Raw genomic sequence first — 25,655 nt, 5'->3', positions numbered from 1 at the left:
AGAGTCGCTTCTCCTACAGAATGCCTTCAGAAGAATTCCCTGATCATACTCTTTTAGTCAGAAAGAAATCTTAAATTCTTTTGTGTATGTACACACACACACACACACACTCAGGCAATGTATTTGTGTGTTTATTTCCCCCTTCCACCATAACCCTTCTGGTCATCTAACTTTCTCTGGCATCAGGCAATCAGATCCAATACTTATCCAGATGTCAATCTGTCTTAAAACATCACATTTGCTTGTTCTGACACCCAAGATACTTCCCTGATCCATTGCTCTGTTATTGTAATGCTTCTCTGTTTTCCCCCTGAAGCTTTGGTTTTCACAATGTCTCAAAATCACAAGATGTTTAAACAAAATATAAACACACGCAGGAAAGCCTTTCCTCCTTTCCCAAGTTTGTTATGCACATAAAAGCTTTTGAGAAAGAGGTAACAGGAACAAGGTCAAAATAAAGCTACTTTTCAATATTACATGGAGAGTCATTCTCTCTCTCATCTCTCTATCTCTATCTCTATCTCCCTTTGTCTGACTGATAGCAGACCCTCCATTGGGTTTCTGGGGCTCTAAGTTTAAGTTACATGGAAGGAGACCTACCATCTTTCTCCAGCCAAGCCACTAGTGGATTTAAACCACCAGAAAGGTTCAGCCTTTGGGTTGGCAGAATAACTCTCTACAGATTTAGACTACAGATACAGATGCTGATGTTGTTTAGAAAACTTCCCTGACTCAAAGGGCTAGTCAAGATATTGAAGGTGACTATTCAGTTGGATTTCCCCAAGGCAGAACAGCACTGAAACCCTCCCAAAAAGATAAGTCTAAGTCTCACGTCTCTTTAGTCAAATACAGACACTAGTATGAGGAAACTGTTTCTCAAACTTTAGTCTTCTTTCATCTATTGAAAAGCCACAGCCTTGGCTGTCTTTAAATCACTTGCTCAAAACATAACAGCCAAAACCATAATGAGTTAAAAATAAATACATAAATAAAATTGAGTTGCCTTTCTAAATCAAAGCAACAACCCATCTAACTCTTCTGAGATCTGGATACAACTACATTATGAGTTCCACAAGCTAGCAGTTAAAAAAAAAAACTTTGAGTTCAGTGTTAGACAAAAGCAACTTAGATCAAGTCGTTATGACTCCTAGAAGATCACTGACCTGGGCAAATGATGCATCTCAATACTGGCAGTTAAAGAAACGGATTCACTGTCTAATGCCATCTAACTTGAAGGAGTGAGAGGAAGATGTGGAGGCCTGTTTTTCTCAAGGGGACTACCTTGGAAACCCAGGGCAATTCTTTGTTGTCTTCTAAGGCAGCCATCAATAAGGACCAGCTCATCAGCAATGGGCTTTAGGCTTAACCCCACAGAGCACAGAAAAAACTACATAAGTGACGTAGAAACCTCTAATCAATGTAGCAATAATAATTACAATTTACTCAGTAATAGAGCCCTTCAAAAAGTATTGACTGATTTTTTAAAGTTACTTCATTTTAATTTGTTGCTAAGATTTTCCAGGGAAAGTATTCAGATATTATAAGATATTATATTCTTATGTTATTACATAAGAATGTAATACAAATAGGAACCTTTTCAAAACAAAATGGCATGAGCCAAGGTGGATCTAAATGAAACAGAATTATATGCATAGTTCTTCCACCCCATAAATAATGTTTAATATTATTAACAACAACTTCAAATATTTTGATTGGGCTTCTAAAGGGACCCTATTTCTACTCCCTTCCCAGGCAACTACATCTCTCTTTTTCCTCCAAGCATATGACACTGTCCAGCATGTTTTTCTCCTGAAAAGGCCAAGTGTGATCACTGCAAGTCCATAGCAGAACCATCTACTTTGAACAAAATTACAATAACTCACTGAGAACATAGCTTGGTTTCTGTTATAATACAGAAGTTACAGTGTGTTTCTCAAACATTTACATCTGCATGAACAAGAGCCAAGTAGTAAGTCCTCAGGAATTCAAAGATGAGGTCAATGAGCGAGCAAATCATTACTCAGCAGGGATCTCTAAGAAGAAAATGATAATCCTGGAAATGTCTTCTTTCATAAAATTCTAACATACTTTGTATATGCATTTCAAGGAATTTTAGTACTGCTGATGACAAAGATTAGAAGCTCTTCCTTCTCTCTTAAGAAATGGGGAGATTTTTAAAACCAGTTACATCACATAATCCAGAGTCAGAACAAAATAGAAATGCAGCCAAGACACTCAGTACAGTAAGTCAAGATTCTGCCAATTAGATTATACTGTGTAGTAACCACCTTTACAAGTGCACCTGACTGTCATTCTTTCATGTTGCAAAGACTTTATAGCTTAAAAGCCACCCACTAATACTGGCAACATGGGCTACGGACACAGACTAAAGACTGGCAGAAAGTCAGAACAGTGAATTTGACACACATAATCAAATGGCCCATACATGCATGGTTCATGAACAGTAAGGGAACTGTTTACACAGAGAAGAAAGTATATTGTCTTCTGTACACATCATTTTCATGAAACGCAAATACTTCTGCAAGCTTTTACTTCTGGAAGTAAAATATATGTGAATTTTTTTCCATGTTTCTGAGCTTTCCCACTTTGAAGATGGAAATAATTGACACAGAACAGTAATATTCTATGTGTCAAGTTCAAGTAGCAACAGTCTAAAAATGAATTGAATGTACGCTGGTCATGTGTTGTATCAAATCTGGAATGGTGAAAAGGTTTTGGACATGCACTTGTATACATTATAAAAGCATTACTTTATTAATGATACTTCCTTCACTTTCCAAAGCTATTTAAGTTCTTTTTGTCACATCAGTAATCAAATAATCATATTTCATGCACTAGTTTATCAGGAAATAAAAACAACACAACAATAGAAAATAATGTGTTAGCTGCCAATGAAATATGCATATGTTAAATAAAGATAACAGGGAGAAAGGATTAAGTTCATTCAACTTAATATTTCTTTGTAACATATTCACCATGATTAAATTACCAATAAACACATCAACCGAAACAGAAATACTGCATCATGGCACTGAGGCTCACGTTCATGGTTGTGCACTTGAGGGACAGGTATTCTACTGACTGAAATCAATGCTAATAGTACAAAATGATCTTCTAATACATAAAGACTGGATATACTCATGAGGTTAAAGTGAGTGGATCCATTAAAACATAAAAAAAGAAAGAAAAAAAATAATCAGAAGAGAATGAGGGAGGAAAGCAGGAGGACCTCTATCTTCTGGGTTGTTTGGGTTTTCTTGTTTTGTTTTTAATATATATTCCTTGAAAGACAAAGGCACAGACAATGGGTTATACATGCAACAGTTTCATAGTTTGAGCACTGCTTTGTATAAAATAGAACTCAATATCCCATATAGTTTTCTAAGAATTCTTGACACAAGCCAAGTCTCGGAGGCTTTCTCATTTGTATAAAGCTGAATTAGGTCCTTTTTAATGCTCCCTTCCATATCAGTTAAAATATTATTATGAAGGAGAGAGAACAAGTGCTTTATGAAACATCAGTGAGATTCATTTTTTTAAAAAAAATGAGAAAAATTGTCAGGAAATAAACTTAGGACAATTAGGACATTTTGGTAGAGAAAACGGAAGTAGACAGACAATCGGCATGTTGGACTTTGGATCTGATTTATCCTTGCCCCCGTGTTTACTGAAAATAGCCCAGTGGAGGGAATAGAGGGTTAGGTGGTTGTTGATACATTACATGAATGTTTATTGACCACAGCTCTCTCCACAGCCATCTTTCTAGTACTTGCAAATATCCTTGAGAGCAGGGAGAAAGAAAGTCTTCTTCATCCTGATATTCAGACTTGATATTCAAGTGTTACTCCTTTGTGATGTTTTCCTAACAGATACAGCAAATTACATCTATGTATCTAACTACCAAAAGACTTTAGGACGAAAAACACGAAGTCTAGAGGCAATCAGGTGGATGATATTTGAGAGAGGGAACAGCACCTGACATTTCAAACACAGGAAATAAAAGCTTGGGACATGATAGAAAAATGAAACAATATTGGCCTCAATGCTTTGCCATGAAGTGACGATGAAGATTTTAGCTAGTCTCAATGTATGGGAGAAGCAGCTAAATGGCATCCCTTGAACTTATTTCTTTCTTGACCTTTTGAAGTTGCCAGGTTCAACTCATTTTCTCCTCATGGTTACATCTGAAGTGGGTTCCAGAGGTGGGATCCAAGAGTTCAGCAGAAATAGAGCGCATATCACAACTATCGGTATGAATGAACTAAGAACAGACTAAAACCACCCTGGTTAATGAAACCCTTCTAATCAATTAAGAGATGGCCTTGGTTCATTCAAAATATTGTTCTATTTCATAAATGAGCCCTATGAGCTGTAGGAGACTGGGATTTCCTGCACCAAAAGCTGCAAACATTTAAAAAAAAGAGAGAGAGAGAGAGATTGATTAATATGTTAATCTGAGAATCCGGGGAGACAAATCAAATCATAGAGGACAGATGAAAAGGTATAGAGAATGTGATGAAATTGGAAGATCCGAATCAGTAAATATCTGGGTCCATATTCAAGAATTAAGGGGGAGGGGGAGGGAGGGTGTATGCAACACATAATGTGTTTTGTTTATTTTTTGTTTTGTCTTATTGTTCTAGTAAGAGTCAACCTTGGTTTAATTTCACAGTCTGTAAGAAGTGGGATGCAATATACCAACATCTGAAGCCTTCAGCTAAAAAAGCAAAAATAGTCTATTTTAATGCAAATACCAAATAGCATTGAAAACACAGAGCAAACTGCATTTCCCCCCCTCAGTTTGCCAGAACAAGTATACATGAGACCAGTATCAATAGTTCACTGAGCAGAGGGGTTCTTCCCTTCTAAAAATGAAGTCATAGGTCCTGAAATTATATCTATAATTGAAAAATAAATGTATTTATGCTTATTCCCTGGTTTACCAAACACAAAACTTTACCAAGGATCCAGAAAAGTGCTGTTGGATTTGGAAAAGCAGTATCACATTACTGGCAAAAGCTTTCACTGTTGCAATGAATACCTCCTCAATGTAGATTGTTGATAAAGTCTCGAGATGTGTGGTGCCATCCCAAAAAGAAAAATATAGCGTACCTTCTCTTGTAGTCATCAATTTATACCGATAAGGTTTTCTCAGCAGTTAAGTGTGACTATTGTCGGTCTGTCTGTGTTCCTTTTACTTGCAATGAAATGAATCTGGAAAGCAAAACCCCAAGGTATAGGCTCTTGAATGGAGTCATTAAGACACACTGCCATTCTCCAGTGGAGTTCCCTTGCTCTGCTCCAACAATCTAAGGCTCCCAGCTAAGAAAAGATGCTAAACCTTAAAATCCATGCATCATTTACAAGGAAATGCTACATCCTGGGTATATTTATGTGACAGCATTTACAAGTGAGTTCTCAAATGGTCTATTTTTTCCTCCCCCCCCCCCCAGCCCCAATCAAGCATACTATCACAGGCTTCTTAAAAGCATATGCAATGCTAAAGACTTGCTTTAGTTGCATTCGATCTTGACAATATAACAGCTCTACATAATAGCCACAATAAAGTTATTTTCCAGGGTAAGGACATCCCTTCAGTGTTACTATGTGCACGGCAGGCAAATAGAGCTGATATGCTGTGCAGGTTACTATAAAATTGTCGATGTTATCTTTTCTAAATTAACACACTTTCAAGAGCTCCAGAATTGCACTGTAGACACCAGAAAGAAAAAAAAAAGAGTCTTGGGTGTAGAGTTTTACCCATCGAGAGTCAGAAAGGTTTTAAGAAACTATACATTACCAAGCAAAGTCACTGCTTTCTAATATTAATAATTAGACATACAAGATGCAGGTTGCAGGGAAGAAATATTAAAGAGCCTGAATGGCAGCAATACAGCCGAGACTCCAGGGAACATCAGCCAGTGCCTGTAAACTAGTTGGCCTATTTGTGCCAGTCAGGGGAGACCGTGGCATTCCTTTGGGTGATTCAGGGACCAGGAATGAACCAAAACTGGCAGTCCTGAGTCCAGCCTGTCCCTGTGCCCAAATGTCTAGAAAGGGATTCACCCCACTCTAAGCTCTCTTCGGAGCCCAGAAAGCGACATATTCTAAACCTCCAAAATAAAAATAAAATTAAAAAATTACCAAAAGTGACTGGTAATCCTGTGACTATTTCAGCATGAAACATCTAAGGCTTCAATTCAGCTAAAGCAGAATTACAGAGCAGTGTTATTAGGATAATCACCAAATAAAAGGGATAGCCCTAGAATTTCATTTAGCCACGGAACACTGGAAGAGGAAAAAGCATGTCTGAACAGGATGATTGGGGCGGGGGTGGGGGGGAGTGGAGGGGAACTGGTACTACCTCAGAGAAAATCCTTCAAAGATACCAAGTCCCTGCCTGCCGATAGAATCTCAGTCTCTGTCAGTCTCTGTCTGTCTCTGTCTCTGTCTCTTTCTCACCCACCCCGTGCATGCATGCATTCACACACACACACACACACACACACACACTCTCGCTCGCTCACACATGCACTCCAGACGCAGTTTCTGCAAAGCTGGACTCTTGGCTGATGAAAGGCATCAGACAGGGAGCAATTTCAGTGGCGTTTAGCAGGAACGACAGGGCTCATTTTGCATTCAGTGAGGTACAGCAGGGAGGTTGAATGGATGGAAAAATCCCACTCGCGAATCTTACATAAATATCTTCTCCCCTACCCCTCCACCTCCATAGAGTTTTCCAGTTGAAAAGCTCCTATAATGAATGAAGCCTGAGGTGTCAGCCCCGGGGAAGGTTTTTAACCACCGAGATGGCTGTCAGGAGTGTTGGAAAGAGGGCAGGGGCCTCGGAATCGTCCCAGTCCAGCGAGGGTACCCTCTGGGGTGCTGTGCAAGGTGCCCTGAGTGGGAGGGCACGGCTGCTTGCCACCTTCCCCCGCATCGTCCTACCCCACTGTGAGACCTCCAGTGCTGCGCAGCCCGGGGAGAGAGGCAGCCACGGATCTGGGATCTGATTAACAGCCTGAGCGCGCACAGGGAGGGTCGCATTGAGCCTCTCCAAGAGCCAAACTCTTGTGGCATCTTCAGGAAAGGGTGGTAAAGTTGAAAGGACCTTTCTCCTTCCTATTCGCTCGATAGTAAGCGCAATATTGTACTTGGATTGGGGTGAGCAGTCGCAGGTCTCATTTGCCATTACGGACTAATGTCGTGCGTTTTGGCAACAATAAACAATTCATGTTTGATTCTTTATAATTTAGCAACCCCATGCAAACAGCTTCCATCTCCGCCGGCGGAGGAGAACGGCTAGTCCTAGTCGGGAACCTGCTCCCCGCCCGGCGCCTACCTGCCTGCCAGGAAGATCCACGACAGTGAAACTTTGAGGCTTGGGGCAGATGGGGCTGGGGGAGGCTTTGGGCTCCTAGAGGGAAAAGGCGGAGGGGATCTTGGATACCTGTTGGCAACAGCTTTGGAGACGGCACGTTTGCACTGTCTGCCAGCCTGAGATGGAGCCAAGGAGAGCCAGGCGAGGTCTCCTATGAACCTGTTACGCGCCAACAAAACCCAGGAGAGCCCTCTTTCCCTTCCCTATGGCCAAGGGGCGCGGCCCGCACCCCAAGGTTTCATAGATAAAGAGGCTGAGTGATGCCGGAAAGAGGAGCCTCCGGTTCTACAGGGGCGAAGAGAGCAGAGACCTAGTCCTCGACCCCGAGGGCCTCTGTGAGCAGTCTCGCGGGCTTGGGGAGAACATTGCCGGGGTGAGGGGCTGTCCTGCAGGGGTGAAGAGCTGCGTAATGGTCAAGGCTGTTTGTGTAGCAGCCTGCAAGTTTGCAGAGGGCTCGGCGCCTCCAGGCTGAGCAGCCACTTGTGGGAAAGCCTCCGCCAGGGGCTTCCGCTGCGGAGTCGTGGCCGCAGCCCCGCGGCGAGGGCTGCCCGCCCCTGGTCTCCAAGGAGAAGAAGGTGCGAAGACCCAGTGAGAAGCCACCCCAAGGCCTTTTGCCACCTTTTCCTGAAAAGCTCGCGCCCCCACCTCCCTTCCCAATAGCGGCGGCGGTTCCCACGGCCCGCGCGGACCCCGCAGTGGAGGCGCGCAGCTGCGGCGGAGGCTGCCTGCATCGCGGGGCGGCGGGCGCGCCAGGCGGCAAAGGTGGGGGACCCGCAGGAGAGCTGGAGGGGGACCGCCCGGAACGCGCGACTTTCCCGGGAATTCGCGGGCAGAACAGTTAGCCAAGCCATCAGGCGAAAAAAGCCCTGCGGTGTCCTTAAGAGGCGCTGCTATCGGAGATGCAGTTCCAGCGCGCGCGGGGCTGGGAACCGCATTCATCTTCTGGAAGGAAGGGGGCGGACAAGGGGTCCGAAGGGGCAGAGGGATTCCTAAAGCAAAGGTCCCTTCCGCGTGCCCCGGGGCTGCAGGAAAATCAGGGGTGGCGGCACTTACTATCGAGGAGCTCCGCGCTGGCGAACGCCGAGCCTCAGGTTCCCTAATGGCTGGAGGGGTGCAGGGTCGGCTCCCGCGGGCAGCAAGCGCCGGCCGGTCCCCGCGCGCTCGACAGGCGCCTCCGGCTTCCGTTCATGCCTCCCGGAGCCGCGGGGCTGAGTGCGGGGCTGACACAGGTCCTCGAGGTCCGCAGCCCAAAGTGCAGCGGCTACGGGGACGCTCCGGTGTGCGCGTGAACCCGCGGCGGCTGAGGAGCTCCGAGGCGGCGGGGAGATTCCAAATAAATCCACTAATTCGGGGCTGAACGCTCCGGCGTGCGAGCCCGCCTGCCTGCCAAATGTAACTGTGAAGTGATGTGGAAAAGTGAGCCGGGTGCCTCCCCTTATGGATCTCATTGGGCAGAGCGCAGAGGCAGGTCTACCACTTGGAAATTCAGGGAAGCGGTCCCCCCACCCCCACCCCGCCCCTCCGGCCTCCCCCCTGCGCTCTCGCGCCTTCGCTCGTTTGCTCCCTTCCGCGGACCAAGTGGGCGCACAACTTTTCGCTCCTCGCTCCCGAGCACGCCCCGCGCGTCTCCGCCGCCAGAGCCCGCAGGGCCAAGAGGCGCCCTTTCGTGCCTGCGCGCAGCCTCCCGGGGGCCGAGCTCCCGGGGAGGAGGCTGGCGGACCAGCGGCGGAGGGGATGCTGATGCGGAGGAGGTACCCGCGAGCTTTCTCTCTCCAGGTCTCACCTGCGCTCGGGGGTGGGGGGGTGGAAGGCAAGCGCTGTCCTCCAAAGCCTCTCCACGACCCGCAGCTGTGTTCCATGAGAGGGAGGGAACGAGTCAGGGCAAAGGGGTGTGCATGCCAGCTTAAACCCAACCCAGCCCGCTGCCATGGAGTCCATTCCGAGTCAAAGCCACCCTCCAGGGCCGAGCAGAGCTGCCCCCACCGCTCTGTGATTGGCAGCTTACTTCTCCTTTCTTATCCTTTCTAGGTACTCCTGCGTACAGAAATTCTAGTTTAGAGGCTGTGCGCCTTGATCTTGAACGTGGACCCTGTTCCTACTCTTCTGGTGCTTCTCATCCTTCGGGGAGTGGAAGAAGGTGGGCGGAGGGGCAGCGGCGAGGGGCGCTGGTAAATTAGAGTGGAGAGCAGAGGAGAACTTGCCTGGGAAGTAAGGGGAGGGCTTGCTCTTTTCTCTGGGTGTCCTAGTCTCCAAATCTCCCCGCACCTCATTGCAGATCCTCCGCCGCACCCCCCCCCGAAAAAAAAAATGCAGCCCTCCTCCGCTTCCTCACTGCTGGGCTGAACTCGGAGCTTGAGACATAGTCAGCCCTGGTGTAGAGTCAGCGCAAAAGAGAATTCTGCTTCTTCACAAGGTTCCATTATTTTCTCATCAGTGGGGAGAAGACAATAGTATTCAGCTGCGTGGATCATCAACTAAAGATTACCGAAATATGCGCCTTCACTTCGATTCTGTAACTCCTCTTCCTGGCAGACCCTTGTCCAGTCCGTCCTATGCCCACCAGAAGTGAGCTCTGAGAGCGGATCTTACATGCTGGGGACAGAAGCTCTAACGGGAGGGGAAAAGGTGGTGAGGGCCAGACACAGGTCTGCGGAGTTTGGCTGTCTGACTCGAGTTAGTGAGTCAGAATGAACAGAATGAGAGCATAGGCACAATATGCTTACAGTGTTTATGCACATCTGAGGCGTATTACCTACTTGTCAGGTGGTGACAAAAGGCTTGGGGAATTCTTTCAGAAAGGGAGTGAGAATGATGACCAGGAAATTCCAACACACACACCCCCACACCCCCCCCCCCCCCCCCCCGCAACATAGTCACTAAATGACTCCTTGTTCTTTCCTCAGACTGGTCAGATTACAGATACTATGGAGTTGACTAATTCTCTCTTAGGATACAGAAAATTTAACACCATCAAATAGCTACCGCTGGACCAGGCAGCGCCACGTGGACAGAGAAAAGGGACCACGTCTCAGGGTCGTGCTTAATTTTCAGAGATTCATTGTCACTTTGAAAAAATCATCCAAGATCTCTCCTGGGGGGCACCTCCCAAAACATCTGTGAGAACTGAAAAAAAAAAATAAATTAATGAGTACTTTGAACTGTGCCTAACAATTGGCAGTAATCTCAAAGAAGTCAAGGGCAGTAGATATAGACATGATAAGAAAAAAAACCCTTCAGTTCGTTTTCCTAAAGCAAAACAGGAGAAACCAACTATGCTGAGGAGATGAAGAGTGAGTCCTAGAGCTCCTAGAGTCCTGGTTCTCTTGGGTCAAGAATGCATTTGTTTTGATTCATCTCAACCAGTTAGGCACCACGGTGTTCCAATAATTCAGCCCTTCTGCTAACTGAAGGATTGACGGTTGGAACCTACCAACCGCTCATTTCTTTTCAGAACTCTTACGCATGTGGTCTTCATGAGGCCTGGTCTTCCAGAACTCATGATATCCCTTCATGAGTTGCACCTGCTAGTCCCTGTTCAAGGTACAGAGTAAGAATTTTCTGAGTGATTCTTGGTGGAGGTCTGCATGATCAAGAGTGTGAAAGAGAAATAGTGCAATGTTTAAAAGGCCTATGAGGATATCTCTAAAATAATCAGGGACATTAAAAGCCAAGACATTTGTTTCTTTTAATAATTTTCCACCTCCTCTTAAGAAGATGCAGTGTCATGTCGGACTGTGAAAATTCACCTCCGTGTGGAAGTGTTTTCCTTTTGCACATCCTCTCCAAAGTTACAGGCTTCCCGCAGAAAGAGGCCTAAGCTACAGCATTTTAAGAGTGATAACTGAGATTGTAGCTGCTATGAGCCATTGAGGGGAACAAGGCTGAAAGATTATCTGATAGGGCGAGGCTGGCCTTGCAGGGCTTGGGGAATGGAATAGCATTGCGGGGGGGGGGGGATCACTTTGGCCAACTGAAGTGGAGTGGGATGGAGTGGAACAGCATTGACTTGGATCTTTGAAGATAGGCTGATAGTTGAGCTGCAGAATCTACTGCCGCTAACAGTGAATGGGGCAGAGAAAGATTCTGTGTAGTGAAGAGACATAATTCTTTACACAGCTTTTAAAATTGTGACCAAGATTAAAATTGTCAGCCAAGATATTTGAACTGATGGATGAACTGGCTTGTAGGAATTAAGAGTCATGTAAAGTGCTGGAGAAGACCCCAGGGTAATTAGAGGAAGGAGGAGCAGAATGAAACTCACCTGTTATTTGCAACATTCACGTATAATCACGTATAAAAGAAAAGCAAACATAAACTTAGGAAGCAAGTTTGTTGATTTACTCCTCAATGAAGTTATGAATTCATAGAATAACTCCTCAAGGTGTGGTTTGGGAATGAGAATGTAATGAGTGAGGGAATTTCACAAGATACAGCCTGCTTGGGTATTTCCATTTAAAGGAAAATCTTCAAGTGTCTGAAAGAAGCAGCAGAACAAACCATAAACATTCACATAAGCTAATATATAGTATTTTCCACAATGCAGAGTTCTTTTCCTGAATTTGATGGTATGCGATCCTAAGAAAGAAAACCGAGGGGGAAATATCTTTTTAATTTTATGTATTTTCCAAATCATAATGTTGGATCAAAAGTCATAAGAATTAAAAAACAAACAAACAAACAAACCCTATTTAACAAGCTTGGAAAGATTTCAAAAAATCTAGGAGACTTTCATTCTTTTCATTTTTATGCATTTATTTTCAACCGGCCTTGATCTGAAATAACCATAAACTACGATTGGCTCAATTTAAAGACATGTGAACAATTACAGGGATTCCATTAAACCAACCAGGACCAAATCTACAACCTTAGAGTCAATTTTGACTCAGAGTGACCCTCCAGGATGGAGTGGTACTGCTCCATTGGGTTTCCATACTGCATGGAAACAGACGAGAGAGAGAACTGTTTAAAAGCTATATATAATTGGGTATTGGGGTCATGACAGAAGTCCAGAATGAAGGCTGCATAGTGGAGTGGACTGGAGCAGGGGGATTGTATACCAATGAAAGAATTTTTCTTTTCCTTTTCAAAGAAAAGAGCAAACTGGAGGGCAAGGATGGACAGGGAGTAAAATGCAACAATAAATGAATGGAAATCCAAAGTGTCTGTAAAGAAAATTAATAAAAATAATTTTTAAAAATTTAGGAAAGCCGACTTCCAGAACGCTTTCTATAAAGGCAGCTGGTAGGTTCAAACCACTCACCTTTTTGTTAGTGCCTGAGCATCCTCACTATTGCACCAAAGGGCCCTTTCCTTAAAGCCAGTGGTTCTCCAGCTATGGTCCCTGGAGCAGTCTCTGCCTCAACATCCTTGAGACTTTTTGCTGTTGCTTTTGGGTGCCGTCAAGTCAAAGCCAACTCACAGCTGATCCTCAGATCCTATCAGCTTTCAGAGGCTCCAGATGGCACTGCATGTGAGGAAACTGTCCATCCCTTTGGTCCGGAAGCTGGGTGGGACCCAGAAATCTGGGTTTAAACAAATCCTCAAATGTATTCCGGTGCATGCCGAAGTTCCAGCGCTAGCCTGAGGCAGTTCTTTCCTCAGGTAATGCATATAAAGATGAGAAGGAGGGAACAGTGGCAAGTTACATTAGCACTTATTTGTTTGGGTCCTGAGATATTCTAAGAGAATAGCACTTCATAAAAAAAAAAGAAAGGAGAGAAAAAGTGTGAGCAGACCACATGTATCACGTGAAGTCTTTACTCCTGTTCAGTCTATGATTGGAGAAATTCAGCTGATTTCTGTAGTGGTAAGTAGGAATTCTTGAAATAAGATCATCATTGAGCTTGTAATTCAGAGTGTTGATGTTCTGCATATCTCCGCTGCTTGTTCTAACTATCCCTGAAATTAGGACTGTATCTCTGAATATTAACTATAATTGCTAATCTCAAGGTTTTCTTTATAGTGCCAGGAAATGGAGGCATAGACGTTTTCTGTAAGTTGCTTCTGTGCTAAGAGCATTTTGTAGAAGGTTTTCAGAATGACATTATCTGCCATCTTCCCAGGTGCTAGAGAAGAGATAAGTTCTAGGTCGGCTTCTAAACAGAAACTGATGAAGGGAGAGGAGGTAGATGAGGAAGCAGGGCATAAAGCTATCAACACCAGCCAGCCGTGTTCTGTGGACAGACACACTTAGCATATTTGTTTCCTTGTTTGTTTTTCTGAAGGAAGGCAGTTACTAGATTTTTATGTCAGACCATCTTGTTTAACTGAGAAACCACAAAAAAAGGGAAAAAGATAAAAACAGTTTTCTGTTACCGAGAGAAAGAAAGAAAGAGTAAGAGGAGGATAAAAACCACTCTTTCAAATACTACCAGTTTGTTCCAGCTTGTTGTTAGGTGCCGTTGAGTCGTGTACAACTCATAGCGACCCTGTGAACAGCAGATTTAAATCCTGTCCTATCCTGTGCCAGCCTTCCTTCCCATCTCTGACACGCTCAAGTCCATTGCTGCAGTCACCGTGTCAATCCACCTGCTTGCAGGTACTTCCTCTCTTTTGCTGCCCTCTGTTATAATCAACGTTAAACCATACTAATTTCATTTCCTTGAGTTTTAAGTCTGGTGTAGAAAATTATCATGATTTCAAATTTGTACATATACACTAATTTATAATTGAAGGATGTTTGGAAAAGGGGGGGACCTCCCCCTCTTGTTATGCCCAGAGTAACTTCACAGTTCTGATTAGCTTCTAACACATTAATTGATAGAGAAAGTACTGTTCGTTCTGCTTTTCACAAATGCCACCATAAGCTGAGAGGAGATTTCACTCTTCAGAATGCAAACAGAATTTCTCTATTAGTCAAAGCTGGATGATGCTGTCTAAGGAGGTTTTTGTTTGTTTGTTTGTTCGCTTATTAAAGTTGCGCTGCCATGTGAAAAACGGGGCCCTGTGTTTAGCTTGCCTTCTCCTATCTGCCTGGGCAACTGGTCCTTCAGGATGGATAGGGAACATTTTTTCCTTCTTCCTCAAGTGCCCTCTAGCGTGCAGTATCTGTGCAAGTTGCTATGCAGAAGGAGGGGGGAAGGAGAAAGGAGTAGAAGAATCCTGCCAATCGCTGTCTTCATTTCTGCATTGCTCACTTCTTCCTTTTCTCCTCTTCCTCAAAGGGGTCATTTGTACGGGAATGTTTGGCAAAACAAAATGAGGTGCTGTTGCTTTTGCATGAAAAGCAAATCATTCATTTACTAAACTGGGAAACAAATGCTAATCCTATCTTGGGGATTTCTTCTGAACATTCATCATCATCTTCTAGAAGTTTCATATTCTCTAGCAATCAGGAAATAAAAGAAGGCAAGTTACTCCCTGGAAAGAAATTCTGTTTTGTCCTTAACTCCACTGTAGACCAGTTCCGAGGAGCCTGATGCAAATTTATTAACTTCTCTATGATTTTAAAGTTTGTGTCTCTGTAAAAGTGCATAGTACTTCATTCTTGCCTCAGGGGGGTGGTATGAGGCCTAATTGAGCTTTAGAAAACAGTTTCAGCTCCTCAGATACAATTTGATATCCAGTTGAGCCTGCCTTTTCTTCCTGAATCTACTTAACAAGAGTTTCAAGTTCTTTTTGACATTCCATAGGGAAATTGATCAGGGTCTGTATTTTCAGAAACAGGTCCCTAAAACAACTCTGTCAGAAACACTGGATGGGCGAGAGTGACTCAGACTGCTAGGAAATGGGAAAGAATGCTTGGAGAAAAAAAAATATACTTGCTTTTGCAGATATATCTGTGTATGGAAAAAAAATATAGTTAAATAGTAAGACAGGATTCCTATAAGACATACATTTGGACATAGCTCCAATTTTACATTTTGGAACAAGCTAACAATAACAGAAGGTAATTTTACTATCCAGAATACCACCCACTAACCAGTCTCTGAGAGTGGCGTGGGGAGGAGGCACCTATAAACAAACATACGTTGGCTCCAGATCTGACGGAAGAATGCTAGCTAGGTATGTGTTACAGAACTGAGAGGTCGTTCTCCTAACAATATGATTACTATGCAGTGTTGTGCTTTACAAATAGTAATAGGTGTGATATTTTAAAGAGGAAATAAAGAAGACGACAAGCTAAATATCGTAATACACTCCATTAAGTTCTTTGCATACGGTATCCTTTTAATCATTAAAGAGCGATGGATGGTAATTGCTGTTGGAGATTCTTAGACCATGAGAGAGCTAAGATTTAGAGCTGTTAGGTGTTACTCAGACTTGCACAGTTATCGAGTATACTTTTGATTCAAGTTTGCCCACACAAATATTTGTATTATTACCTGTCAATATTAAAGTCAAGGCTTTAATGATTAGCAGGAATCAGAAGGGAGGAGAAGGGAATCAACATTAATAACTATTTAGGTTAAAATGGGGAAGATAATATGTAATAAGAGTTGATTGTTGTTATTGAGTTTCTTCGTGACAGAACTGACCCACAGCTGACCCTCCCTCCACTGAGTTTTCAGAGGCAGTAAATCTCACAGGAGGAGACTGCCCGTCATGCACATGGAGCCACTGGTAGATTCAAACTGCGTACCATTGGAATTGCAGCTTCCAGAGGCACCAGGGCTCCCTAGAGGTCGTTGTTGTTGTTGTTATGTGCCGTCGAGTCATTTGCGACTCATAGCTACCCTATGTACAACAGCCCTAAACCCTGCTCTATCCTGTGGCAATCTCATTGCCCCCGACACACCCATCCCGAGTACCCCAGTCATTGAATCAATCCACCTCATAGAGGGTCTTCCCCTCCTGCACTGTCCCTCTACTCTACCCAGCATGATGTCCTTCTCCAAAGACCTGTCTCTCCTTACAACATGTCCAAAGTATGTCAGGCGAAGCCCCAGAATCCTTGCCTCCAAGGAGCAGCCTGGTTTAACCCTCTCTAGGATGGATCTGTTTGTTTTCTTGGCAGTCCAGGGTACATTCAACACTCTTCTCCAGCACCGCAGCTCAAAGGTGTTCATTATCTTATTCAATTATAATGCTATAAGACAAAAGGTATATGAATGACTGCATTTAAAAAAGATAATTCACAAACTTTTGCTCAAAACTAGTTTTTAAAATTATAAACCCATGACTTTAGTGGGAGATCTTTTTAAAATGTAGGTCCTAATTCAATATGGGAGCTCTGGTGGACCATTCTGTAGAGATTTGTGCTGCTAACTCAAACAAAGTCCACTCTTCTCTGGTAATTCCGATCCACCAGCGTCTCCTTGGGGGAGAAGATGGACAGTTGCCTCCCGTGTGATTTACAGCCTCAGAAACCTGATGGAGGGCCAACTATGAAGCAGTTCTGACTCAACAGCAATGAACTGAGTAGTTGAGATTCAATAATTCTAGGGATAAGTTGCAACCTTATCAGCAAAGGATAAAGCTGGAATGCTTGATTTCAAGCCTGATTAAATACTATTATACAGTTAACTATTTACAGACTTCAGGAGCCCAGGAAGAGCAATAGTTAAGCAAGCCCTCAGCTGCTAACTGCATGTTGGTCGTCCAAACTCATCAGCCACAAATGTAGCATCATGCTTCCCTGAACACGAGATCCTTGGGAAACCTAAGAGTCAATTCTCTCACCTTTAGGGTGGTTATAGGGAAACTTGATGACAATAGTTTGGGATTGGTATGTTGTTAGGTGCTCTCAAGTTGCTTCTAACTCATATTGATCCGATTACAACAGAAAGCGTTTCCCTGTCCCATGCCACATTCACAAATCTTGCTATGGTGAAACTTAGTTAAAAGCGTTCTTCTTTCTTGATGTCCCTCCCTTTTTTTCCCCCTTTAATTAATTTTAATGAGAGTTTACAGAGACTTAGGGTTCCCTTTCATTCATTGTTGCACTTTCCTCCCTGCCCTCCCCTCCCCCCAATTCACTCTTCTCCTTGAAAAGTAATAGAAAAAACTTTTTCATTATTATGCAATCTTTCCCCTGCCCCCACCCAAGTTCACTCCACTACGCAGCCTTCATTCTGGAATCCTGTCATGACAATAATACACAATCATATATCCCTTTTAAACAGTTCTCTCCCTCATCTGTTTCAGTGCAGTATATATCATTCCTCCTCTCCTTCTCTGTCTGCCCTCAACCCTGATGTCGCTTTCTTTTTACTAACCATAATATTCTCCTTCAGGGCCTCATCCCTCCAGATAACATATCTGAAGGACTGAGATGAACTCTTCCCTTTGAAAGGAAGTGGTGTTGTAGTTGTTGAGTACCACTGATTTGGAATTGACTCATAGTTGACCCTCTAGCAGGTTTTTTTGGAGGCAGTAAGCTGAACAGAAGGAGATTGCCTATCTTTCTTTCTCCTACAGAGTAGGTAGTAGATTCAAACTGTGTGCCTTTGTGTTGACAGTGTGATTCTTTAACAATAAACCATCAAAAATAGCAGTTAGTAATCACCAGTCTCTCTCAGACAGCCATTAAGTTGGTTTCTACTCAAAGCTGAAACTCCATCAAGTATAAAGGCTGTAAATTCCATGAGAAGATACTGCCTTCTCTCCCCTGGAAAGTCGCTGACATATTTCAACCACCAGAGAGCCTTCCTGTTTGCATTGCCATGTAAATCTCTACAGACTACACGGGAGTTGTAACTAGAACTACTAAAACTATTTTGTCTTTGTCATAAATAAATATATGTTAATAATATACTCATAAGTTATCTTCTCAACTAGAATAGGAATGCTTAAAACTTACAGGACAGGTTCAAGTTAGTCCAAGGAGAGCATTTAATGGTCTTCAGAGAAACCAATGGATGTCTGGACTGACAGAAAGGGATAATGTCCTAAAGTTTCCAAGGTCATGAATGTAAACCAGCCTTTGACAAGACATTTAACAAAAATTTAATTATGGGCCTCCTGGAAACCTGTTGACTATTGTCATCAGACTTTGTTTCTTTTTCCTTTATGCTGGAAAGAGAATTGGAGAGAAAAAGAGAAACCTCAGATTGCAGTCTGTGTTGCTGCTGGGTTTCTCCATTGATGAGTCTCCTAGTAATAGGGCCTGTCTGCTTCTCTTCCAAGTGAGGTCTCTTTGTGTGAATCAGAGCATCTAGGGCCTCGAACTTAAGCTCTCCTCACTTATAAGGGACACTCAGTTGTACTTTTTCCAAGGCAGATTTGTGAGGACCTCTGGCAGTTCATAGTATGTTTGATAGTATTCACCAACACAATTCAAATGCATCAATTCTTCATTATTTCTTCATTATCAAGGCTTCACATACTTTGGACATGTTGCAAGGAGGGACCAGTTCTTGGAGAAGGATGTCATGCTTGGGAGAGTGGAGGGACAGCACAGGAGAGGAAGACCCTCTATGAGGTGGATTGATTCAGTGACTGGGTAATCGGGGTGGGTGTGTCAGAGACAGATTGGCACAGGACAGAGCAGAGTTTAGGGGTTGCAGTGAGTTGCAGGCAACTCAACAGCTCATACCAACAGCAAACAACAGGCTTCATGTACATGCTGTTTTTGTTATAGTCTGTTGAGTCGATTACAATTCATAGTGATTCTATGAATAAAGGCTCTAAATCTCGCTCTAACCTGTGCCGTCCTCAGCTATCTCCAGCACACTTGAATTCATTGTTACAGACACTGTGTTAATTCATTTCTTTGAGAGTCTTTCTCTCTTACACCTACTCTCCACCTTTCCAAGCATGATATGCTTATACAAGGACTGCCCTGCCTTACAACAGACTTAAGGTATGTGAGATGGAGTTTCATAATCCTTGCCTCCAAGGAGCACCCTGGTTTCAATTTCTCTAGGGTACAGTTATTCTCTTGGCAGTCCAGGGCATAGTCAATACTAATCTACAACACTACAACTAAATGGCATTAATTCTTCTCTCAACCTTAGTCATTGCAAATTTTAGATACATAGCAAGTAATTCAAATGACTATGGCTTGAATCAGGTATACCTCTATCTTTAAACTGACATTATTGTTCTTTAATACTTTAAAAAGGTCTTTCACAACAGTATTTTCCAGTACAACTTGTCTTTTGATGTCTTCATTGTTGTGTCATGCACCCAGGGTGCCCCTTGGATTCACAGATGATAAAGCTGCTTCCTTCATATTTTGGGCATGGTGCTAGGAGAGATTATTCCTTGGAGAGGGACATCATGAGTAAAAGGGGGAGAGATGGCAAGGGAGAAGAAGACCCTCAACCAGATGGATTGACACAGTGACTGTGGCAGTGGGCTTACATGTGTCAGAGATGATGAGGACGGCACAGGATAGGACAGGGTTCAGATCTGTGGTCCTGGGATAGCTGTAAAAGTCATACTCAAATCGATGACGCCTAACAATAATGCCAAAATACTGATTTTGGATCAGCATCAAAATACTGATTTTTTTTTTAATTGATTTTGGATCTAAGGAAGATGGTTCAAATTGGCAGCTTTTTCATCAATGTACCATTGTAGGCATTTCTTAATAATTTTAGCAAGATTTTTGCTTACATATAATAATGATGTTGGTTAATTATTGTCACATTTTGTTCAAACATTCTTGGGAGTGGGACTAAATATGGATCTCTTCCAGTCAGTCGGCCAGGTATCTGTCCTCCAGATTTCTTGGCACAACGTGGTGAGCATTTCCAGGGCTGCACGTGTTTAATGGAATCTGTCAATTGATATTCCACTAATTCCTGGCGCCTTATTCTTTGCCAATGCCTTTATGGCAGCTTGAAATTCATCCTTCTTTACCATTGGTTCTTGATCATTGGCTACTTCCTGTAATGGTTCAAAGACAGACAGTTCTTTTTGGTTCAATGACTGTGCATTCCAACTCATTGCTTACCCTCCAGAGGGTTTTTAGAGACAGTAAATCACCCAGGAAGAGATTGTTTGTCTCCTTCCTACAGAGTGACTAGTGGATTTGAACTGTGTGCCTTTGATTTTGCAGCGCAATTCACTTATCATTAGGCTATCAGAGCTCTTTCATGGCAACCTTGCTGACTATAAAGGAACAGACAAGTAAAATGGTTTAAGTTGTTGTAATATCATTTGGCTTTGTGGGTCAAGATATTTAATTCACAGAATGTTTATAGTAAAACAAAAAGGCTTAAATTCATTGCCCTTGAGTTGGGACCAACTCATAGCTGACCCTCTAGAAGATTTTCTAGAAGTGGTAAATGATGGGGGGGGGTAGGAGACAGTCCACATTTCTCCCCTGCACAACTGCTGGATTCAAATCAACTAGCCTTTGAGTTGGCCTTGGAACTCCCTGCCCATCAGGTAACCAGAACTCCCTTTTATACTAAAGGAAGTAATGAAAGGTAATGATCAATGCTTAACTTTTGGTACACAGCTTAGTGTTTTATCATGTGAGTCCATTAATACCTTCCTAAATCAACTGGATTAGAAAAACCTGCTGTTAGGAACCTCTCCAGAGTACTGAGAAGCAATGATGTCAGGCCAGAGACTAAGGTGCCCCTGATCCAGGCAATTACTTGCTATGCATCAGAGAGTTGGATTATGTAAAGATGACAGAAGAATTGATGCCTTTGAGTTGTGGTGCTGGAGAAGAGTATTGAACATACCGTGGACTGCCAGGAAAACTAGCAGGTTTGTCCTGGAGAGGGTGAAACCAAGCTTCTCCTTAGAGGTAAGGACTTTGAGACTCTCATATACTATATAGCCATGAGGGCCCAGTCTTTGGAGAAGCATATGCTTGGAAGGCTTGAGGGACAACCATAGGGAAAGAAAGACTCCCAGATGAGATGTATTGACATAATAACTGGGGTAAAAAGAAGAGAGTGAGATTGGCTCAGAATAGAGCAGAATTCTGAGCTGTTATTGTGAATAGGGTTGTCTTGAGTCATAGTTGATTTGGTGACACACAACAACAATAACAATAGGTCAATGTTTAAAGCACTTCACTGTTAAATGAAAAGTTAATAGTTTGAAGCTACCCGCTCCATGGCAGAAAGAGGTGTCTGTCTGTTTCCACAAAAATTAAGCTCTGGACACTATGAGGCAGTTCTGCTCTGTCCACTATTTGAGTCAGAATTGACATTGTAGTGGCATTAGTTACTAGTGGATTTGAGTCAGGAAGTGTGTCATTTTGTCTTTCCATATGGATCACAAACAAGACTTTAATTCTTAAGTTACCACCTATTTTCCTATTGACTTGCTCTCATTACTCTTTGCACATCCCTTCAGCATACAGTTTAACACATAGACCTGTTTGTGCCTTTCACTAGATGTCTTTTGAATCCTTACAAGCAGAGAATGTAATATTCATATCAATGTATACCACACCTAGCCTAAAACCTGATAGTTCACAGATGTCTAAAAACTGTCTATTTTTAGAGAGATGCACAAACTAAGATGCCTGTAAAGATAACTATGATATTATTGTCAAGAGTCATCTAGAAATAGGCCTAGATTTTTAGAAAAATCAGATGGTTGAGCAGATTGGTATGGTCGAGAGCTTGCGAGGATAACAGATTTTACTGTAAAAGAGGATGCTAAAACAAAGTGTAAAGAAACAAAACCTAGGAAACTCCATTTTTCTGAGGCAGAAATAGAACAGTGAAGATAACAGAACAAATGGCAGGACAATTGAAAGAAATTAAAAATTCAGTCCACTGACACAGTTAGGAATGAAAATTGGTAGACAAATCAGATCGTAGTAGTAGCAACACTAGTAGCATGGATTGTACTAAAGCTACCAAGTATTGATGAGATTTCATCTGCCCCTTGCTAGTTGCTGTCAAGTCCAACTCACAATGACCCTATGTGTTTCAGAATAGAACTGTATTCCGTCGTTTTCAGTGAATGTCATTTTAAAAGTAGATTTTCAGGCTTTTCTTCTAAGATAACTCTGGATAGGCTTTCACCTCCAGGGTTTTTAATTGTTTGCACCACCCAAGGACCAGTCCTAACTGTTATTATTTGCAGTTGCTTTAGGGTCAACTATAACTCATAATGACTGTGGGGTAGTGGGTCTATACTTTAAGATGATTTTCCAAGGACATCATTGCCTTTGAATTTTGCCACATGGCTGGGTAAGAAAACTCAAATGGGATGTGTTAGTTTATATCTGAGGGAACTGGCCAGTTTGGTCATTTCACCAGATTTAAATTGAAAAGGTAAAGTGGTGGTAATTGGGAATCTCACCACCTGGCCAACTAACTGGAAGAGATCTATCTCAAAAAAGGTTATCCATCATACTGTGGAATTTTTTGGACAATATTATTACTATCACAAGCATGTAAAATATTTCTAAACATTATTTTTAAATAGCTGGAATAGTACATTTACAGGGAACTGTCAGAAATTCAAGTTGGATTCAGAAGAGATCGTGGGAAGAGGAATATCACTGCAGATATTAGAAGGTTCATGGCTGAAAGCAGAGAATACCAGAAAGATGTTTACTTGTATGTTGGTAAAGATGTTTACTTTTATGTGGGTTTATGGTATGTAGTTTGTTTTTTCTATACAAAGAAATTTGACTGTCATGCTTGGAAGGGTGGATGGACAGCACAGGAGAGGAAAACCCCGGATGAGATGGATTGATACAGTATCTGGGGCAATGGGGGTTGGTGTGTCGGAATTAGTGAGACTGGCTCAGGACAGGGAAGGTCCAGAGCTGCTGTACATAGGGTCGTTATACATTGCAGGCAACTCAACAGCACATAACAACAATAACAACATCTTACTATATTGGTTGGGAGGTTTTGTTTTAATTTAAGCCTCTTGTTTAGAGTCAACAAGATCTTGAGGAGGGCATTTGTTTTTAAAGTTGGTTGTTAGTATATTTTGGAGGAACATTCTTCTAAGTGGTACAGCACTCTTCTGTCAATGTGCTGTACTGAGGTAGCCTAGGGCTGCTGTGATGCTAAAATTCATGCCACTGGGGTGTGAAATGCCATAACAGTTAACATTGGTGGACAGTGTTTGGTGGAGCTCGCAGTTTAAGACAGGTTTGGAAGCAGGAGTGACATCCACTTCCTAAACAACATGCCTCCAGAAACTCTATGAACTTTGATAAAAGGCTTCAGGTCTTTAGTTCATCGGGTCGCTATGAGTCATGTTCCACTCAACAGCAATCAACAACAGCAACTACATAGGAATCCCAGAACACTTATATGTGCTCATACGCGAGCTGTATATACATCAAGAAACAGTTGTCGAAACAGATCCAGGGGACAATACTTCATTTAAAATCAGGAAAAGTATGTGTCAAGATTGTATTCTTTCTCCCCACCTATTCAATCTGTATGTTGAACAAATCATTCGAGAAGTTGAACTATATGAAGAAAATTGTGGCATCAAGATTGGAAGAAGACTCGTCAACAGCTTACATTACAGAGATGCCACAACCTTGTTTGCAGAAAGTAGTATTTGAAGCACTTGCTGCTGCTGATCAAACACTACAACAGCTTTCAATTTGGATTACATCTCGATGTCAGGAAAACCAAAGCCTCACCACTGGGTAGAGAGGCAATGTCATGATGGGTGAAGACAAGACTGAATTTATCAGTGAGTTCTTACTCCAATCCACATCCATGGAAACTGCAGTCACGAAATAGAAAGATTACTATAGTGGGAATGCCTGCGATATTCATGTATTTATGAGTAACCTTGGCCCAGGAGTCCACTAGGTGCCAGCATTTGAGTAGACTCAGAGAATCAGGAAGTACTGAAGCCCATTTTTTGGAAGCTCAAGAAGAAGTCAGCATCCATTCGAATCTCTCTACTCCTGAAGTGGGACCCTTTCTCTTTCAAAATATATTTCTTGATTTTCATAAAGTAACAAATACCTTTACAGTACATTTTATTCATATTAATTGTTTTATACCATCTTCCATTTACATTATCTTTCATACAATCATTCGTATACATTCTATTTTACATTATTTTTATACTAGTTTATTTACAAAATGGAAATACATCATTTTCCTCACCAGATCCTTCCCATTTCCCTCACCCCTCCTCATCAAATTGTATGACTCCATGGTTAATCTCCCAACCCCACACCTCCTCACCCATCTGCTTCCACCCTCTCCCGCTCCCCTCCCCACTTGGGTTTTCATCCTCATTTTATAATAATGGGGCCATTCTCTTCTTCTGAGAGCTTTCCTCTGTCTCAAAATCCTTTCCTCGCTAAACTACCCTCTACCTGAATAAACTTTCTCATCTTTGACTGTCCTTCATGTCTGTATTGTAAGCTGTTTGGCCTCATAATGCTCATTCTGGAAAACAATCTTTCTGGATTGCACCCATCTATCATGATGCTTCTATTGGCCCAGTGGTGAGAACTTTTATTCTTGATGTTGAGATATAATCCAAATTTAAGCCTGCATGTAGTCTTTGATTTTCTGAAGCAATATTTCAAGTCTTCTTCACTTTAAAACAGGCAAAGTTGTGTCACCCACATAATGCTGATTCTTGATGAGTCTTCCTCTAATCCTGATGTCGTATCCTCATTCATGAAGTCAAGCCTCCCAAATAATTCTCAGAATACGGATTGAACAGGTGTGGAGAAAAGATATGCCCGTGATGTGCACCTTTCTTGATTTTTAACTCTGCAGTGTTCCTTTGCTCCTCTTAGACATCAACTCCTTGATCTAGGTATAGGTTTCACAGGAACAAAAATTCTGGGATTTCCATTCTTCTCAATGTTAGTCATAATTAGTTGTAATTTACTCAGTAAAATACTTCCACATATTTAGCAAAACACAAGTAGACAGTCTTCTGATAGCCTCTGCTTTTGTCAAGATCTATCTCATATCAGTATAATGATATCCCTGGTGCCATGTCCTCTTCTAAATCCAGCTTGAATTTCCAGCAGTCCTCTGCCAATGTACTATTCTAACCATTTTTAATACTCTTTAGCAAAAACAAAATTATTTGCATGTGTTATTAATGATATTGTTTGGCAGCTTCCACATTTTCCTCCTTTTATGGTAAAGAGAACCACTCAAGATGTCTCCTGGTGAGTTGCTCAGGTAACTGTCCTCCCAATTTCTTGGCACAGCTTAGTAAGCACATCTAGGGCTGCGTCTGTTTGTTGAAACATGTAAATTAGTATTTAACTAATTTCTGGGACCTTATATTTTACTAATGCCTTCATTGCTACTTGAACTTTGTCCTTGGTTGCTATGCAATACCATAGTATTTCATAATATAGCACCTCAATGTTTACATTGAAATTTTTAAATTTAATAAACATTCTTAACTTTGCAGTAGGAACCACTGTTCT

The 25,655-nt window shown here is 42.4% G+C and overlaps 1 protein-coding gene across 1 annotated transcript in view; it reads right to left on the bottom strand.

The window, feature by feature from the left end:
- The window catches only part of CDH8 (cadherin 8, type 2), a 451,012-nt gene extending 441,814 nt beyond the window's left edge, over positions 1–9,198 (bottom strand). Inside the window, exon 1 of the mRNA XM_006878719.1 lies at positions 8,456–9,198. The gene's annotated coding sequence lies outside the window, so the exon portion shown is untranslated. The remainder of the gene's footprint in view (positions 1–8,455) is intronic.
- Between the last annotated feature and the right edge of the window lie 16,457 nt (positions 9,199–25,655).

Source organism: Elephantulus edwardii, unplaced genomic scaffold, assembly GCF_000299155.1.
Source record: "Elephantulus edwardii isolate Elephantulus edwardi_28Jun2011 unplaced genomic scaffold, EleEdw1.0 scaffold00001, whole genome shotgun sequence".
Classification (NCBI taxonomy): domain Eukaryota; kingdom Metazoa; phylum Chordata; class Mammalia; order Macroscelidea; family Macroscelididae; genus Elephantulus; species Elephantulus edwardii.
Note: the sequence above shows the minus strand (reverse complement) of the source record. Positions and strands in the feature narration are given on the sequence as shown.